We start from the raw sequence: 18,362 nt of genomic DNA on the forward strand, positions 1-18,362 counted from the left end.
GATCCTATGAATAGACAATCCTGAAAAATCTAAAGTAAAGCTACTAGAGCTAATAAATGAGTACAGCAAAGTGGTAGGATACAAGGTCAACACACAAAAATTAGCTGTGGTTCTATACAACGGTGATGTACAATCTGAGGAGGAAATCAAGGACAAAATTCCATTTATTATCAACCAAAAAAATAAAATGTTTAGGTATAAAGTTAACCAAAGACATAAAAGACCTATACACAGAAAACTACAAAGCAGGGCCATGGTGGCTCAGCAGGTAAGAGTGCTTGCCTGCCATTCCCGAGGACCCGGGTTCAATTCCCGGTGCCTGCCCATGTAAGAAAACTACAAAGCAGTGCTAAAAGTAATTAAGGAAGACCTAAAGAAATGGAAGGACATATCATGTTCATGAATTGGAAAGCTAAATATAGTTAAGATGTCAATTCTATCACAATTGATTTATAGATCCAATGTGATGCCAATTAAAATTCCAATAACTTATTTGACAGAAATACAAAAAAGGAGCAATCAAATTTATTTGGAAGTGCAGGGTGCTCTGAATAGCTAAAAATATCTTGAGCAAGAAAAATGATGTGGGAGGTCTCCCACTACTTGACATTGAAGCATATTACAAAGTTACAGTGGTCAAAACAGCATGATACTAGCATGATAATAGATGTATTGACCAGTGGAATTGAATAGAGTGTGCAGAAGTGGACCATCGCATCTATAGTCAATTAATCTGTGATAAGACAATCAAGTCAATTCAACTGGGACAGAGCAGCCTCTTCAACAAATGGTGCTTGGAAAACTGAATATCCATATCCAAAAGAATGAGAGAGGACCCCTATCTCACACTTTATTAAAAATTTACTCAAAATAGATCAAAGACCTAAACATTAGAGCTAAGACCATAAAACATTTAGAAGAAAATCTAGGGAAATATCTTAAATATCTTGTGATAGGAGGCGAGTTCCTAGACTTTACACCCAAAGCTTGAGCAATCAAAGAAGAAATAGATAAATAAATGGGATCTTCCCAAAACTGAACACTTTTCTGCATCATAGGGCTTTGCCAGAAAGATAAAAAAGCAGCCTACGCAATGGAAGACAATATTTGGAAACCACATATCAGATAAGGGTTTAATATCCAGAATATATAAGTATATGCTACAACTCAGTAACAGAAAGACAAACGACCCAATTAAAAAAAAAAAAAAATAGACGAAAGACATGGATAAACTTTACACTAGGGAAACCCCAGATACTGTGCCAAAAACTAAGGACACCCAAATCAATTGGCCAAGCCCTTGATCTTGAGGATTGCTCTTGTGAAGCTTAGGTATGTAGCAGAAAAGCTTAGCCTGCCTATAGATATGCTTAAGAGTCACCTCTGGAGGACTGCTTTTGTTGTTCAGATGTGGTCTTTCTCTCTCTAAGTCCAACTCTGTAAGTGAAACCATTGCCATCCTCACTATGTGAGACATGAAATCCAGGGATGAAAGTCTCCCTGGCAGCATGGGGGATGACTCCCAGGGATTAGCCTGGCCCTGGCAAACTGGGATCACCAATGAAATCCTGACCAAAAGGGGAAAAAGAAGTGTACCAAATAAGGTATCAGTGGCTGAGAGAATTCAAATAGAATCAAAAGGCTATACTGGAGGTCACTCTTACCCGTGCTTCAATTAGACATTGTTACCTATTATAACTTGCCAAAACCCAACCAAAACCATTCCTGCCAATTCTAAAGAATACCTAGGGCATTCTATAAGAGTCTACAAAGATTCTATGCACTAGGCTAATGCTCCAAAACCTAAAACCTCCAGATTGGAGGGTCCCTGGATCAGATAAGTCTTGAAATGCAGAGGGGTCTGTCCTTCCAGAACATCAACTGCTTCCATCCCCCATCCCATATTATCAATAGCCCCTTCTGACTCGAAAAAGTTAGAATGGTCATAGCCCAAATGCCCCTATAAAGTGGGAGAAAGATCAAAGGTGATGGTGGAGTTATACAGAGAAGGTAGGGTTTAAAAAGTAAATATGAGTGCTGAATCATACTGATATTTCTTTTAGCCTTCAGTACCTTAGAATAGCTAAAAAAAAAAACCTAAAATTGTGGAACTATAACCCATACCAAATTCTGAAATCTGTTCTACAACTAATTGTTGTGATGTACTTTCAAATTTATTTCTTTTATGTATATATGTTATTTAAAGAGAAGAAGGAATATAACAGAGAAGATAGGATTTAAAAAATGAGTATGACTGCTGAATCATTATATTGATATTTCTGTTGGTCTCCAGTGTCTTGGAGCAGCTAGGAGAAAAAAAAATTGCAGAGCTGTAACCCATACCCAACTTTAAAAGCTGATCTATAACTACTTGTTAAAATGTACTTAGAAGTGTATTGCTTTTTTGTATACATGTTATATTTCACAATAAAACAAGAAAAAAAAAAAGACACGGCAGACACTTTTCTGAAAAAGAAATACCAATGGCTCAAAAACACCTGAAAAGATGCTCTATTTCACTTATGATTAGGGAAATGTAAATCAAAACCACAATGAGATATCATCTCACACCTACCAGAATGGCCATTATCAAAAAGAAAAATATGCAGAAACAACAAGTGCTGAAGAGGATGTGGGGAAATAGGTACACTCATTCACTTTTGGTGGGAATGTAGAATGGTGCAACTGCTCTGGAGGGGCAGTTTGGCATTTCCTCAGGAAGCTAAATATAGAATTGTTGTATGATCCAGCAACCCCATTATTAGATATGTATTCAGGTGAACTGAAAGTAGGAACACAAATGGATATTTGCACAATGATGTTTATAGCGGCATTATTCACGATTGCCAAGAGATGGAAACAGCACAAATATCCATCAATGGACCACTGGATAAACAAACTATGGTATATATGTACAATGGAATATTGCACAGCAGTAATACAGACTAAGTCCTGAAGCATCAGTAACGTGGATGAACCTTGAGGACAATATATCACACAAAATAAGCCTGTAACAAGAGGACAAATATTGTATTGTTTCACTAATATGAACCAACTATAATCAACAAATTCTGAGTGTTAAAGTTGAAAACACAGGTTATCAGGAGACAGGAGGGTAGAGTTTGGGCACTTGATGCTGAAGGGGTATAGAACTTTCATCAAGGTCGATTGTAAAGATCCAGAAATGGACAGCACAATACTATGTGATGGTGGCACGATATTGCAAGTATTCTGAACAAAGCTTGAAGGATACAATGGTTGAAAGAGGAAGGCTAGGGGCATGTATGACACCAGAAGGAAAAATAGAGGATAAAAACTAGGACTGTCTAACATATGAAACCTAGAGTACACAATGATGATGATTAATGTATAAATGTTAAGAGCACTTTTACTTGACAGAAAGCAATTGAAGGTCACCATTGTAAGGTATTAAAAAAGGGCTAGTGTATGTAAAAAAAATACAAATAATGCAAACTAGGGTCCTTGGTTAACAGTTCCAACAGTAACATGTTAAAAAAGGGATAGTATATGGAAAAAACACAATTAATGGTTAACAGCATCAGAACATTGTCATGTTCTTTCATTAATTGTAACAAAGACAATATCCCAAAGCTAAGTGTCAATAATGAGGGGGATATTATGGAGGGGTATGGGATTCTTGTTGCTCCTCTTCTTTCCTCTTTTTTCCTTTTATTCTCCTCTTCTCTCTTTGTGGAAGAAATGGCAATGTTCTCATATAGATTGTGGTGGTGAAAGCATAATCTATGTGAATGCATAATCTATGTGATTATAACTTAGGGATAACTATGTGATTATAGTGTAGGAAAGTAGAATGATACACCCACTCTGGAGGGCAATGTGATGCTTCCATAGGAGACTAAATATTGGGTTGACACATGATCCTGCAACCCTGTTAATAAACAAAGACTTGGAAGAAATGAAAGCAGGAACACAAATACGCATTTGCACACTGGCATTTATGGCAGCAGTTTTCATGATTTGCAATGTATGGAGGTGGGCTAAGGGTACAATGGCTGATGAAAGGAAGTGGGAAACGTGTTGTATACATAGGGTGGAATAATGAGCAGCTGCAGGAAGGAATGAAGTCATGTAGCATGCAACTAGGAGGATGAACTTGAGGACATTAGGTTGAGTGAAATAAAAAAAATGGACAAATAATGTATGGTCTTACTAAAATAAAGTAAGTACAATGAGCAATTCTGAGAAATGGATTTGAGTGCATAAGTTATCAGGGTGTAGACAGTAGATAGAGATTGGGCAATCAATTAAGGAGTTCAGAATGTTCAGATAAGACTCATCATAAAGGTTCCTAGATTGTAAATGCTTACAGCAGTCAAATCTATTCCTTAGTCATAACTATTATTTCTAAATTCTGAGATGCTGAGCTCTTTGTGTATAACCTGATAATTCCCTAGAACATTGGATATCTGTGGGACATCTGAGACACAGAATTGGAGTTCTGCACTCTGAAAGTCAGCATTACTCCTTCTAGCAACTGTCAAAGAAGCTGAAAAAGAGATCAGACTACAATTAGAGATATGTATGAAATAGATCTGGTTAAGACTAAGGTAAATCAGAATACTGGGTAAAGGATGATATTGGCTTAAAACTTCAACCTCTGTGGGAGGCCAAAGGAAGAGATTCTTATTTGGCCCAAAGTTTAAATTTTCTGTAGCACACTATCTAAAATAACCTGTCTTTTCAGTTTATTTAAACAACCTAACTATATGGAACCTAGAATAGGAAATGAGATCTTATTGTTCTGTACAGGTTAATGTAATACTCAGATACATTCCATAGTATTCCAAAAACCAAAAAAGTATTTGCAAAGTCTCCTTGAGGGACTGGGGGAAAATGTAGATCTCTTATACTTCCCTCCCTAGGGAAATTCTGATATTCTCTCAGGCATGAGGGACTCTCAATTTAATAAGCCAAGCCCTCAAACTTGCCCTTATGAAACTTATTTCTGCAATGGTGAAGCCAGGTCTGCATGTAATTATGCCTAAGAGTAAACCCCAGAGAGCCTACTTCGTTGCTCAGATACGACCTCTCTCTTTTAGCCACTCAGAAAAAAAATAAGTTTGAATGTGTCCAGAATTTCACAGTTAACATTGCAATTTGGGGATATAATAGTGACAATTACATAGAACTGAGTAAATGAAGAAAGAAAAAGGAGACAGTAATTAATTCCAGGGACAATAAAACTTTGTACTAGAAAGGACCTAATAAAGAGTGAACATGGTTCAGGTGTGAATGGTGATTGTAATTCAGAGATAATTATAATGCACGGGGAAAATACAGAGATAGACTGGAGGGGAAGAGGGAGTGAAAGAAAGGATTAAATTTTCTTTGACCATGGGAATTTAATTAACAGTGTCTAAAATAGAAAAAAAATTGAGCAATAGATTATATGCATATTATTTAGAGCTGTGCATATAAATGTCATAGGTCTAGAGAAGGTAAAATCTTCTGTAGAATGGGAACTAGGAGAAAGGGGACAAGGATTCCTATTTTTCATAATAGGCCTTTTAGAACTATTTTATTTTTAATTTTGTGCACATTTAATATTGGTTTAAAAGTTAAATTTAAAGAATACTGTCATATGTACACTTAGTATACACCTAACCAAAACAGTTTTAATGAATCACAAAAATCATATCATCACAGGTAAGGAAGTAGTTTGTCTTCCCAATTATTCCCATTATTTTTTGATGCTAATAGATAAAAATATATTTTAAGTAAAAGAAATATGGTCCCCAGTAATTTGACTGTATAAAATACGAAAGAGAAAGAGAAAAGATGAGAAATTAATAAGGAGACTCTCATACAAAGTTATTAATTAAGAAAGCAAAAACAGAATTCCAATGATTAAGCTAAGGTAGAAAATGACATGCATGGAATAATTGCAGTGGAATGCCCTATGCTGACACCTAATGCTCATAGAGAACTGTAAGAAAAGTTTGGATATGGACCCGGGCAAGAAATCAAATTAGGTCAACCAACTGTGTGGGTGTTCTTACTCCATGAGTTTCTTTTAAAAAAAAAAAAAGTCAGATAGTCTGCAAATACATGCAACTCATAGCAATCATACACCAAGAATGGCACTTGTTGGGATGAATAATTCTTTATTTTGAAAAGTAACCCTGACACAGCCAATATTATAAGCTATGGGAAAGTATAAAAATTAATCTTTATACTCTGAGTAACCCAATAAACTATTGGTATAGTAGAAAAGAGTGTGGTAGCTAAAATACTTCATAGATCTATATATCTATGAAGAAATGGATATATCTTCCTTACAAAATTTCAATATATCATTTTCACAGGCAGTAAGAAAGTACACACATAACTTCCTAAGCTGACTCTGAAACAGAGCTAAAAAGTAGTACCAGGTGCATTAAGCTTCCATTCAAAAATTTATGCTTAAAGAAAGCCTTTCACTACACTGCCTTTTTTGTTCAATATATAGCCTCATCAAAACCTATATTCAAATTAAATGGCAAGTTTTTATTCCCTGCAAATGGAGTGACATTTACCAGCACATCAAAAGCTGGTTAAGGTTAATATTTGAGTGGGCACTGAAGAAAAAAAGGAAGCACAAACCCACTGGGCTTAAGATTTTCCATGTATCAGCTCTTGATTAGCACATCAAATAGAATACTGCTGGGCTCTATTGCTCAAAAGGTATTGTCCTCACCCTTTCTCCAATTTCCATGATAATAATATTAGAGAGATAAAATTATGAAAGATCTTTAAATGTCAGTTCTGTTAAAAGTCTGTGTTTCAAAGTCTGCCTCAATTTTTCCATTTAGCTTTCAGAAACTATTCTCTCTGCAGTAGACCCAGTTGAAATTTAGTCAGGAAGACCCATTGGAAAAAAATCACTGAAAATTCAGACATGATTAGGCATATATTATAATTCACCTATAGGTAGAGATTTAAAGGGAATGCATGTACTGTCTTAAAATACAGTACATGGAATCAGATCACCATTGTAATATTAAAGTGCTTTTTGTGGTTGTTCCTCAGGAACAAATTTATAGATCAGGAAATATAATATTTTTTAAATCCTTGGGCCACATAAAAGGAGATACCACATGCTATATAAAGGCTTGAATTCGTGTGCAGCATTACCTAAAATGTCTGGATTCCTGAAAGCTGTGGACATATTTATCAAAATATTTAACATTTAGGGGAAGTGCATCTTTGTTACAAATGCTACCGTTTGAAAAAGTCGAATTGTTGAATCTCAGAGTACTGGCTTTTAAATATACAGTTCTTCAAAGAGGAACTATTTTGGAAATAAGAAAAGTTTGTATTTTCAGCAGCAACAGGGTGTTGTTTTTTCCTCTTGAACTGAGAACAGCAAGAATGACCGAGAGCGGTAGGAAAAACTTCCTAATAAAGCCCTGCCTCATAACCAAACCTTTCTGAGTCTTCAGATCACACTTTGCCTAGTTCAATATTTCTCTATCCATCAAAGAATAGCTTTGAATAAGTTGATTTATTAGCATTTTGGAAAGGTTACTTTTTTTTTTCCTTTTCCCTCTTTTAATTTACACTAAGGATAGTAAAAAGAAATAGCTGCTTAATCCTTTCAAAGGAAATATCATTATTTCTTTTCAAAATATTTTATATAGTTTATGACTTGACTATAAATCACCATGCCTAATGAACAAGAACAACACTTTCAGGGATAATCACAAAGAGTTACTGATCCCAAAATTACAAATAGATATTTAATGTTTAAGGTCTGTGTTTCTGGGATCATAGGTAAGAAAGTGCTGATTTTCAGTTCTTCCTTAATATCTGACAAAAATCTTACTCAAAATCCCACTCGAAGGACTTCTTTTTTTGAGAAGCTACTCTGAAATTCTTCCAGTTAATTGCTGCCTCCTCTGTAAGTTCATCATACTTCATAAATTATGAAGTACTTTTTTGACTGATTTATCTTAACTCATGGCTAGACTGTGAGTTCCTTTAGGCCAACCCTATTTTACTCATTTGTGTATCGTCAGCTCTCATTCATTAGCTCATTCATTCAACAAACATTCATTGAGCGTTTATTATGTGCCAGGCATTGTCCTAGGCACTCAGGTAAAAAAAAAAAAAAAAAAAAAAGCAATGAAAATAAAGTGGTCCCCTCCTTTCTTAAATTTCAGTTCAATAGAGAAGACAGACATGACACTTATTTGTTTAATCCTCAATTGAATTATAATGGACATGTGTTATGAAGCAAATGTACATGATTATGCAATGGTGATAAAGAGGAACATATCAACTACTATGAATTTAAAGCCTAAGCTGAGATATGAAGCATGAATATAAGCTAATTCATCAAAATGGTGATGACGAACGGATGGGAAAAATTTTTTAGGCAGAGAGAAAAGTACAAGAAAATGTTATGTGGCAAGAGGGAACATGTGTAGCCCAAGAGGCTGTTACCAGAGTGAATGAAGCACCGTATGAGGGTTTAGGGATGGAAAAAGCTGGAGAGATGGGTAAGGCCAAGCCAGTAAGGGTCTTGTTGATCATGTTGATGATTCTGTGCTTTATCCTCAGAGTGATAAGTCAGTGAAGTGGGTAGAAGAGATGATGTTTCAATAAGATCAGTCTTGACTCTAGATTTTCCATGTATTGATGGTTGTAGTGCAGAAACCAGATCCAAGCAAAATAAGAATGGAAGCCCAGTGTGATGATCAATGAATTGTTAGGTCAACCTCAAATACATCTGAGTAGTTTATAGTCAAATGAGAAAAGACTGCTCCTGGGATTATGTTATAAACTCTTCCAGTCTATAAGTAATTTACTGAGATGTTAGAAGTCAAGAGAATTTGTGGAAGTGGTGATAATCATTAGAAAAGATTATTTAAAGAGAATTAATTTAATTAATAGATGTGTAGATATGTATTGCTTATCCATCTTTTTAAAGCTGATGTCTGTTCATTTGTTTTGTATACAGCTCTCTATAGTCATGAGGTGCCAAAAGGAGCTAAGTATCTATTTGCTACTTCTAGCGGTACATCCAATTAATCAGGGTCTGAGACCATAAATGGGTGATTGTGGTTTTGAATTAGTATTCGTGTGAGTGTATGTTTGTATGAGGGGGAGAAAGCGACAGATAGACAGGAAGAAAGAAACAGCAAGAGAAGATGCACAGGGTATCTGAGAGTGGGAGGTTGGTCATGTTTATTCATCAACTCATTTATACTGAGCATCTACAATGTGTGAGGCACCATTCAAGGCCCTTGAGATATACAGCGAACAAACCGAAGGTCCTTTTCTCCTGGAGGATGACAGAATAACTAATAAGCATAATAAGTACATTTAAAGCATTTTAGAAGATAATAGGTGGTGTTTAAAAAGCAAAGCAAAGGTAAGGATGTCAGGGAAGGCCGTGGGGAGTAAATTAAAGAGAGGTCAGGACAGACCCCAAGGTGAAGGTGATATTAGAGGGAAAACCTGAAGATGGATTTGGAGTCAGACAAGCAGATAGACCTGGGGGGTGGGGAAAGCTTTCCAGTCTGAGGAGAGCAAAAACAAGGACCTGAAATGGCAAGGTGCCTGGTGTGCGGCAGGAGCAGTGGGAAGTGGGCTGGAGTTGAATTAGTGTCTGGGAAGGGAGTAGGAAATGAGGTCAAGAGATAGTGGCAATTTGTGAAGTGGAGGAAGAGGCAGCTCTTACTAAGAAGAATTGCTTTTTATCTGAGTGAAATTGGAGTCGTTGCAGAGCTCCGAACAGAGGAATGGCATGACTTAAGATTTAAACAGATCCTCTGTAGCTGTACTGAAAACAGAATGTTGGGGGAAAGAATGCCTTTAGAGTCTTATGCTTATATTAAGGTATTCAAAATTATGGACATTGATATGGGGCTAAAATATAAATTAGACAATGCTGGAAACACCCAATTTAGGGTACTTGGAACTCTTCTGGTTTTCCTTTCTCTTCCTTCTCCCTATTCCATCCATCTACAGATCGGGCTAAACCAAGCTATCCATTCTCTCTAAGCTTGATTACTCTAGAAATTATATGAGTATTAAAAAAAGGTTATATGTCCTAGAAATAAATTTATACTAAAACAAAACATTCCCATAACATCCCCTAAATTCAAAACCCAATTTACACATCAAATAGTATTGGCAACTATTCCACAATTTTTGGTCTATGTGATAATTATACTCAGTATTGGCCCACCACAAATAATTGAGCCAAATGCATTGAGAAAGAGCAAGAATCATCAGAGAAAATTAAAATTTATATTCAGATGAATTTTCAATAACTATTAAACTATGAAAGGAGAAAAATAGAACAGAAATCTAACCATCAATGTTGAGCTCAAAGCACTGCCCCTCAGACCCTTTCCCATAGCCTGTGTTAAAAAAAAAACACCCTGTAGTTACATGCCAAAATGATGCTTTCAGGAATATAATGGACTGATACCAATAGACAAACAGACACACACACAGAAAACTGGCTTGTGTCATAAATGAAAAACAGAAAATTATGAACTGGAGGAATTTATTACCTGAAAACTCAATTTGTTTTCTAACTAATCTCATGCAATGACAGATTTGAAATGGAGGAATGTCATCTGTGGCTTTGACATTTCAATAAAAGAAAAAAGTAGGAATTCAGAAAGAACGCATGTCCAGTCAATCTGGTTATAGTTCATTGACAAGACATTCCTTTCCAGCCGTAAACATTTTCTGATACCTGCAAGAGGTTTCAAGAATACAATTCATTTAGGTATTCAAATTAAATGAACAAAGAACCATCTTCCCTGATTGTTCTTTGCACTGATTCTGATTCTTTTTGTCTTTAAGACCTTTTCTTGGAAATAGGATTAAAAACACAAAGGGCACTCATAAGCTACCATTCAAAGAATCTAAATTGTGCCCCAGTATATGGTAGAGACTGCATTTATTCTTTCTTCTCTTTTGTTACTGTTACTGCTCCTGACATCTGGCCTTGGACTGAAGGGCATATTCCCACACCTATTCTGCAGTCAGGTGTGGCCATGTAACTAAATTTTGGCCAGTGGACTGCGAGCAGAACTGATGTGTGAAATATCTACATTGTGACACTGAAGGGAAGGAATATGTGTTCCCAGGTATGCTTTTTTTTCCTTCATGCTGAAGTGGTGGCAATTCATTTTGGACATGCAGTTAAGAGCAGCACTCAAGAATGGTGGAACAAGAAAGAGGTCTGGCACACTGACAGCTTCATGGAAAAGTATCCCTCTGACCTGGGACTTTAGAGAGAAATGAAACCCTGTCTTTTTACTTTTCTTCTTTCTTTTTGGCATGGGTAGGTGCCAGGAATTGAACCCAGGTCTCTAGCTTGGCAGGCGAGAATTCTTGCCACCGAGCCACTGTTGCACCGCCCTGAAACCCTGTCTTTTAAACCACTGTTTTGGGTGTCTGTGTCTCCTAGCAGAAACCACATCACCACTAATAGACATTATGAACACATCTTGAAAATAAAGACATAATTATCAATGGGTTAGTGGAAAGTACATGGAAAATAGCATAGAATAAAGGCCTAATTATCAGTGGATTAGTGGAAAGTAGCATCAGTGTGCTTGAGTTCAAGTTCCACACTGGATACTTTCAATAGCTGTTCATTTATGGTAAGTCAGTTAACCTCCAGAGGTTTGGCTTTCTCATCTGTAAAGTGATGATACTAAAAGTGATCTCAATTTTGATGCAGTGAAAATACCTTAAAACCCAAGTCAATGCATAGAAATCTTGGTTTCTATAGTGATATATCTGACTTTAATATAGAAAGAAATAGTAGAGAGGTGCACAAATTCTCTTCAATTATATAAGATATATATCAAAAGGACATATCTTACTGGTGGTCTGAAACTGATGGTCTTTTTTGTGGTTGTTTTTTTCTTTCTATTTATTAACTGATGGAAAAATATAGGTGATAAAATTGAGCAAAGCTAACGTGATTTTCTTTTTAGTGTTTAGGCAAATTGGAAACGCATGCCTGTACTCAAAGCCTTTTGCAGCATGAATAAGTGGTCATAGAAAAAATGTGATTGTTCTAAATATGTGAGGAAATTGTCTTGTGCCACCTCATTTAGAAATAGCAACCTACCTGCAATTGCTGAGCAGCAAACTTCAGCTTTGGTGTATGCAGCATTTTTGTAGAGTATCAGATTGGGGGAAGATGTTTTTAGCCAAAGATGCAGACTCTAAATTGAACTTAGGGGAGCTTCCCTTTGCCCTAAAGTCCTTAATGGGGCAACCCTCTGCCAGTGTCAGTCTCATTGAGGAAAGTTTTCACCAGATCTGAAAAGCTTAGTTCTTGCCATTATACTTCTCTTACCATAGGCTTATACCATTATTCTGAAAGAATGTGCATAATAAATTGCATGTTTCTGTTTAGAAAGGCATTTCTTTTGATTCTTGTAGGTTTTGAAACCAGCATGGCATCAAATAGGTCTCATCCTCATTGGGTGGTTAGTAGGATCAGAATCAGTGCTTCAAGTAGCCTGGTATAGCATCTCTGCTTACAGTTTCCCTGCTTATATACCCTGGTATGGATGCCTATTCTCACACACATATGTTTGTGTAAATGTTTGTCTGTGTACACAGGTACCCTAATGACATGTTAAATATGTCACTATCAAGCTATGAGCATTAATGAAGATATTTTCACCTGATAGCATTTCCTTCCTCTATACATGCAATCCATTTTGATGGATCCTAGTAGTGACTTGAGGCTCAATAAAAGTCTCACTTAGCAGAGTATACCATGAATGCAAAAGAGCAATGAAATCATCTCTGAATCGTCTTTGAAAATGGAGGTATAATGATATGAAAATACAGAAGTGATTTCTGTTTAGGTTTAGCATTTATTTATTTATTTAATGTGCAAATGAACTTTTTTTTTTAAAGACTGGCATGTAATTGTACTTTATTTCAAACTTGTTAACTAAAAGTAACCATGAAGCTATAACTTAGAAAGGTATTTAAAATTAATCTCACTTCTTAATCTTTACTAGAGCTAGAGTGCCTCCTGCTGACCCTGGAACACTGACCATGTCCCTTGACAGTTATGACACCTCATTGTGGGGTGGGGACAAATTGAATATTGAATTAGGACAATTAGAGCACTCATCACCCTGGGTTAATGGGTACAGGAAATCAAGGAGGGAAAGAGATGAGTGACATTCACATGACCTCTACTCTTTTACATAGATGAATTATTTAGGATTCTTGAATTGGTCAAAAAAATTGGACAAAGAGGTAAAATTATAATGAGTGTGTCCATTATCATTCTTCCTAGAAATGTTTAAATATGTATACAAAATATATACAATATCCCTTTGTAAGCTTACTATATTCGGAGTTCCAATCTCTGCAGTTTGAATGATAGGTTGCCAACAACACTAATTAAACATTTCCATAAGCCACAGAACTGAAAGGGACATGGAAGAATCCTCTGTTGACGTTTAAATATCTACTGTGGAAAGTGGAAAGCAAGATTTGCATCCAACAATGCCACATAGTTAATTCAGCAATTTTCATAACCTGGCAAGTTGTTCTTATGAAATAGTGCATTTTTGTGAAATCAGATGGACATTGTCAATGTTATAATCAACCTTTTTCCTCACTTCCCTTGCATTGGAGTAGCTCCATTGTAACAGATGTTTCCCTCTTTAGTACAGCGGTAAAACTGCATGTATCTTGACATAGGCAGGCAGTACTTGGCTTTATAACATTAAGTCTTCTACCAGGTTTCAGTCATTGGCTTAAGTAGGGTGATTTCTTCCAAGCTCAACAATTTGGTATCCAAACACTGTTTCTCCATTAGTCACCTGGTCCCAAACTCCAAAACGTAATTCAGACTTGGAAACAAGTGTGTATCCCTGACCTTTCAGGTCTAACAAGGTCTGGTAGAAAGTATTGGAACAGTATTAGCCTCATCAACTTGCTAGGTGATCTTTGACAAATGTCTTGACCCAAGAAGTTAGGATTTAAGAAATGATTATGTTCACTGAATACAGATACTACATATTCAGCAATTATTACATGATATTCCTTTTTTTACTTTATGGTGTATCAGAGTAGACAGAGGGAAATACTTGACATCTTTGAACTGTAATCCAGCTGATAATAATTATATAGCCTTTATCTTGTGCCCTTGTGACTGTAAAATCCTAGTGACTGATCTCACTAGTATCCATTATATATGGTTTTTTGACTTCCGAGTCTTATGATCACTAAAGACAGCTGCTGATGCTTATTAATGGAGAGTCCTGGGCCAGCCCAAAACTAACCCACTCCAATTCCAAAGTTATCTTGATAACCAAAACTGGATCTAACCAAAATGGGCCTGCCTGACATGTGTAATAGCTTAAACTTTAACCCACAAGTGTCCTATACCTCATTATAATCCTAAAAATCATACCCATCATCATATCACGGATGCCATTTTCTTACATACACTCTCTGACTAAACATGTCATCCATCTGCACATGATCAGTAATCACATCATCTCTAATTACATCATCTAGACCTATTGTGCCCATCTTCTGATACCATAAAACTATCAGAATTATTGCAGTTTGAGACAGATTTTTAGGCTGATGGGCCATCTGATCTCCTGCTTTGCATCTAGCAATAAACTGTCTTTGAAACCCTGGTGTATCAGGCATTGGTCATTTGAATTCATAGGGCAAAGAACCCACCACTTTTTATTGGTATCAATTGTGTCTGATTTTCCTTTCCAAGTAGGGAATGTGGAAGCAATAATATATAGCTTCCTTCCCTACTGTATGGGGATTTTGAAAGGCTATGGTAAAATAATTGTTTGTCTTTTGTTATGACATGTTGATGCTGAAATGTCTCCCATTTCTGTGCTGGTAGAACCATGTCAAAAATTTTATAATATAAATTATTGGGAAATGTTTTAGAAACAGAGTTCACTCCACTTTTACTTCTAGAACACACTTATTCCATAAAATGTTGTATGTTTTAAAATCATAAAAGTTGGTGTGTTTCAAAATGGTAAAAACGCAAGACTTAGATTTCAGGTCTGGATTAAAGTTTTGATGAGGCTACTTAAATTTTGATGTGACCTTCCAATTGGGAGACCCGGGTTCAATTCCCAGACCATGAACCAACACCGTCTGTATTAGTTAGGGTTCTTGAGAGAAACAGAATCAATAGGAAATATTCGTAAATATAAAATTTGTAAAAGTATCTCACATAACTGTGGGAAGTAGAGTCCAAAATCTGTAGGGCAGGCTGTGACGCTGACAATTCAGATGGAGAGTTTGGATGAACTCCACAGGATAGGTTCGCCGGCCAAAGCAGGAAGAGAGCTTGTCTCTTCTGAATCCTCCTTAAAAGGCTTCCAGTGATTAGATTAAGCATCACTCATTAAAGAAGACACTCCCCTTGGCTGATTACAAGTGGAATTAGCTGTGGATGTAGCTGACGTGATCATGATTTAATTCTATGAAATGTCCTCATAGCAAAAGACAGACTAGCACTTGCTAGTTTAAAAAAAGATTTAAAAATAAGTTTCTGCTTCATTTTCAGAGACTCTGCTACATCTATCTCTACATATTCAGGCCCACTAATGCCTTTCCATCTGATATGTAATGCAATCCAACATAAGGGACAATCTTAGCAGAAATAGTGAGTATCTTAACAGCCAAAGGCAAACTTCTAACCTCAAAATTCAGTAGCACATACACAACTATTGGGCTGTGGCATTGTTCAGTTTGTTTCTCTTTTGGCAAATGGGATGTAGAAAACAAGATTATCAATTATTATTACCAGTGTGTATATACTTCAAGTCACAGCTCTACCAACCTTGAGCCCTTCTGAAAGAGCAGTACAGTTCTCATTCGAATCTGGAGTCCTGATCAAAACCCAACCCTAGTATGGTGCCAGGTGTTCAGTAGACATTTAATGCTTGTGAATGAGAATGGGTTCTCTACTCTGGTTTTGTTTCTCTGTCTTCCTCCTTAGAACTAATTACTTACCCTCATCAATTGGGGTCTAAATTCCTGACTTACAAGAGATATCCCTTATATGATAATAGTCCATTCTCCTGGCAACTGTTTTCTGAAGTTGTGCCAAATTCCAAATGGAAATATCTTTTTCTAATCATTTATAGAGTTTTAATTGAGATTTTCAGTCATCCAACACTAATGGCCTAGTTACTAGAACCTGTGAAGTAAATTTTTTTTTTTTAAATATGGAATGCTTCACGAATTTGCAAGTCATCCTTGCGCAGGGGCCATGCTAATCTTCTCTGTATCGTTCCAATTTTAGTATATGTGCTGCCAAAGCAAGGACTGAAGTAAATTTTTGAAGCCAGATTTATTCTCTTGTCTCTATTTCATTTTGATTTGCAAATCTCTTATGAAGCACAAATTCCTTCCAGTCACTCATAGCATGTATTGACCATCTGCTATGCATCAAGCTTAGTAGCTGAGTGGGATTATAGTGACTTTGTATTCATTTAATACGTTCTATGTTTCAGGCATTTTTCTAGGTGCTCCTTTCATCCTTACAACAATCTCATGAGGAAAGTGGAATTTTGACCTCCACTTTTCAGATAAAGGAATTGAGGCACAAGTTTACACACCTAGTTAGTGGGAGAGCTAGGATTTGAACTCAGGCAGACTGTTTCCAGAACCCATGCTCTTAAGAGCTATGCTACACTGAGAAGGTAGGAGGAGAAGGTTAGAAACTATTGGCTAGAAGAGAGGATGTTGAGATGAGATTTCAAGAATGATCAGAAATGACCCAGTCAATAAAGTAGAGAGAACAGCATTCCCTACAAAGACCCTGTGCAGAGACAGTAGAATGTGAGGGTTCTCAACTGTTTTGGGGAAGTATGAAGAGTTCAGCATTTAGCAGTTATGGGTTAATAAGTAGTGGCAGGAAACATTAGAAAGCATTTAGGAGCAAGAAGAGTCATGCCTAATGTCTGAGTTGTTTGGATTTTATCATGACAATGGAAAAAGATCATAATACTTAAAGGAGTACATATAGTGCCACCTTTAGACATGGGCAAGAGGGGTCCCTGACCTGTGATCACACATATTACAAACATACATGAAAATTTTATTAAAAGATATATAGGCTTTCTAGTAGGGTGGTTGACTCATCTGAGTTAGTCCAGGATCTTCCCGATTTTAACAGTGAAAGCCCTGTCTGCATCCCAGGAATCCCTCTCAATCCTGACCAAACCAGACAATTGACCATCTTAACTTCTATCACTCGAATCCAGCTCTCACTGCTGGCTCAGTGAAACTCACAACCCTAAACATCCACTTCCATGACTAATCGCAATGAAGCTTCACAGAGATACTTCCCCACCTGTTTTTATACATATTATCAAAACCAAAGGTAAATGCCTCCAAATGCCATGAGGATTGCTGGGCTGTGACATTGTTAATGTCATAGGCAGACTCTACTTTGGCCAGTGTGCAGAACCTGAGTTGCAGAAATACTTAACATAAGAGAAAAGGAAAATTTGCATTGATGCATCAAATTTTTCCCCTCAGATATCATAAATATAATGGATTTTGAAACCATTTTAGTGCTTTCCAGTAGTACCAAACACCCATTTTCTTGTTTATAATTGTATTTTAATTCATGTTTTAAAGAAATTCACAAAATAGTATGATATAGGCAATAGTTACATATGGTAACTAAGAAAACCTTTACATTATAAATAATTGATAATACTAAAATTATATAAGAAGTGTAATCCTTATACTATAAAAAAGTTTAAGTATAACACAGATTCTTTATAGTAATGTGTGGATTTAGATATTGTTTTAAGAGAAAATTTAAAATGTGACATCACTAATAGTGATTTATATATAATAAAATTAAAATATTTTGCAATATTTATTGCAATAAAATAGTTTATCATATGTGGCCCTACTACAAAGTTTGAACACAATACATAAAATTTATTGCTTCTTTCTGATTTAAGTTTCCTTTAAGTTATTTTTGACAGCTCCAGTTGCTACTGCCTCAGCAGGGAAAAGTTTCTCCCAATTGCCATTAACAAAACGCTATTCAAGAGCTATAACAATTCAAGGTGAGGTCTCTAACTTGGTAATAATGTCCCTAGAATACAGATTACGAGAAAATTTTGAAAATGACAGTATAATTTGTGATTTTGCTAAAATGAAGTCAAGAAGCATCAATTTTGTTGAAAAATATGCAATAACTAAATTATGTATATTTTTATTAGTTATGCAAACATCACAATCCTAGCATCAGAAAATATAGAAATGAGCAGTAATAACTCACTCAGTTATCTTTGATATTTTACAAAACATTAGTTATA

The 18,362-nt window shown here is 36.0% G+C and overlaps 1 long non-coding RNA gene and 1 other non-coding gene across 3 annotated transcripts in view; both read right to left on the reverse strand.

Annotated features, from left to right (window-relative positions):
• Nucleotides 1–18,362, reverse strand: part of LOC143686315 (uncharacterized) — a 96,931-nt gene that overhangs the window by 44,797 nt on the left and 33,772 nt on the right. The window lies entirely within an intron of this gene.
• On the reverse strand, nt 16,242–16,344 carry LOC143689142 (U6 spliceosomal RNA). The gene has a single exon (XR_013178608.1). It is a non-coding gene; the product is annotated as a U6 spliceosomal RNA (small nuclear RNA).

The sequence above is a fragment of the Tamandua tetradactyla genome, chromosome 6 (genome assembly GCF_023851605.1).
Source record: "Tamandua tetradactyla isolate mTamTet1 chromosome 6, mTamTet1.pri, whole genome shotgun sequence".
Taxonomy (NCBI): Eukaryota; Metazoa; Chordata; class Mammalia; order Pilosa; family Myrmecophagidae; genus Tamandua; species Tamandua tetradactyla.